Consider the following 2,651-nt stretch of genomic DNA (forward strand, 5'->3'; position numbering starts at 1 on the left):
CAATTTGCAAGGGAAATGAACCCCTCTTTAACTGTTTGTGGCTTAGAATCACTTCTGTTGCTTTATCAGCATCGTAGATGTCAGCACTGTGTGAATTAAGCATGCAATCAGCATTTGCATGTTTAATTAGAAGCAGCTTTGTCTCAGAGGTTGATGTGGATCTAACACTAGAAAGCAAAAGTGAGTAAGCACAGAAGCAGAGAGTCCTTCAAGTGGATATTGAGCTGGACTTACCAGATCACAATCAACTTCTGATGGTACAAAAGGGCTTTGTGTTCCAGTATTGGTTTTTTTTTAAGGCTGGCCATGATCTTTTGTGAATGCATCTGAATACACTGGCTTGTGGGCTGAGGTTGTATTGCTGTCCTCTGCTGCCTTTCAGAGACTTGATTTCATTCCTGGTGTAGGCTCCATTTGAACACAAAGCTTGTACCACAGATCACCTTTCCTGCTGTTTCTGAGTGCAGATTGTGCTTCTGTAGTGTCTGTTGCAACGATTTGAATGGAAAGCTGACACTGGGAAAGCAGAGAAGACACTGTATACCATCAGCCCATGGTTTCCATTGCTCAAAAGTTAAGGAGTAAATGCCATGTGATGAGGGATCTCCACAATTTAGGGAATGGGGAATGTAGCTGTACTCCCCTGATGCTTTCCTGGGGGGAGAGGGGGCTGGCTGGCACTTTTCCATGCTCTGGTGTGTGGGGAACCTCCCAGCCTTAGTCCTCAGCACTGCCTTTTGGTGCTTTCCTGCTGCTCTTTGGGTTTGGTACTGTAGCACACAAGCAACCCCATCTTGGCTGCAGCTGCAGATGTTTCTGTAAAAGCATACTGCAAAAAAACTGCAAGTTTTAAAAAAAAAACCCTAAAATTGAAGCAAAGTGACCCAAGGTCACAAGTCAGCAGTAAACTCTGGGCAAACCCACAGCTCCATGTCCCAGTCTAACGCCCTGCTCACCAGACCCAGTGGCCTGGCATACAGTGCTCCTTTCCCAGCTTCAGCATCTGGCTGGTGCTGGAATAAATTGGCTAATGTTCAGTCCAAACAGAGTGAAGGTGCCCTAGGTAGGTGTGGGTGAAGTTCATCTCATGGAGGTGGTGAGAGAACAGTGATAAAAAGCACCAGTTTCTATCATCATTCCCCAGAGAGTCACAAAATAGCTTCCAATATTAAATTATCTGCATTAAAACAGCCTCTCCAAAGCAACTGGAGACCACCCAGAACTGCTCCTAGATACAGCAGTGTCCTCTCCAAGGAGACAAGCTGAAATTATTTGGAGTTCACTGCCCATAAGGAATATTCTGGGCTGGATGTACAGACACAGGCAATGCTCTGGGGACTTCTTTCAGAGCACTGTGTTTCTGCTGTGCTTTGTTTGCATTTGTGTAATGGAACCATTTAAAAAATAAATAGTTTAAAAATAAGTGAGCAATCTTCATATTTAATGTTTGTCTAAAAAAAAAAAAAAAAAACCAACAAACCACCTCCATGTTCCCGCTGAAAAACCTTTTTTTTTTGGCTTCCTGAATCTGGTTATTGAAGTATCTGTGTTTCAAAAGAGGCTTATAGTATTTGCATGTTAAGTAGCAAACAATTTCTTTTGTTGAGAAAGTTCCTTCACTGTGTAATTCTGTGCCAAAAAGAGGACATCATACTTTACAACAAAGCTTCCAATTAGATTTACTAGACTCTTAGTAGCATGAGTAGCTCTGGTGTCATTTTGCTTTGCCTTAGAATCTTTTGTCATAGGCTCCAAACTTGGTGTAAGAGCAGATCAAGAAATAATTTATTATTTCATTTGAAATAATTTATTATTTTGCTCAGCTGGGGAAAAAAAAAAACTGTGTACTGGCATCTCCAGAGGACTTTAGAGAGAGTTTTCTGTATGATTTTTTAAAATGAAAGACAAATGACTTCATAGGCATTGATTCTGTAGGTACAGTCTTTGTGCATGTTCAGAGGCAATGTGGGTTATTAAAGATTATTAATAACAAATTGAGAAGATCAGAAAATCTGACAAGCACCTTTATCACTCACTCATTTTGGATGTCTCTGTGTGGATTGTCCCTTGATTTTACATTAGGCATTTGACAGCTTTGCCATGTTGTCCCAAATATTCCCTTCCCCAGTGGAACTGGCTGGCTCCAAGTCCTCTTTTGGGTCTGTGAGTGTTAAATATCCTTCTACCAAAGCTGTCCTGATGCTCATTTCAGCTGTGTAGGAAACTGAGCTGGTGTCCATGGTGCTAACATGAAATACAATAACACAAACGATGTGATTTTATTATCTAAAGCCATTTTGAAAGGGTTTTCATCTTTCCTAACTGGCCTTAGTGTAAGTTACATGGGAGTGAGCTGGCTGTGGGGATTTGAAGGACAGTTTTGGGGATCAGACACCAGGAGTTCATACCCCTATGAAGGGAACAGGAGAATTACAAGGCTCTGCAGAGCTTTGATTAACTGTCTCCAGAGTAAATACAACCTCTGGAAACAAAAGCTTTCTCACACCAGGCCCCAGAACTGGCAACTTTAGCACATTCTCTTTGTTCACCTCCAGGATGGCTGGCAGGTTCAGCCAAAGGAGAGAGACTGTAAATCGTGACCAAAAGGGAATTAGAAGATGTTTTAATCAGACTTCTGAATGACTTCATTG

This window comes from Merops nubicus, unplaced genomic scaffold, assembly GCF_000691845.1.
Source record: "Merops nubicus isolate BGI_N331 unplaced genomic scaffold, ASM69184v1 scaffold22435, whole genome shotgun sequence".
Lineage (NCBI taxonomy): Eukaryota > Metazoa > Chordata > Aves > Coraciiformes > Meropidae > Merops > Merops nubicus.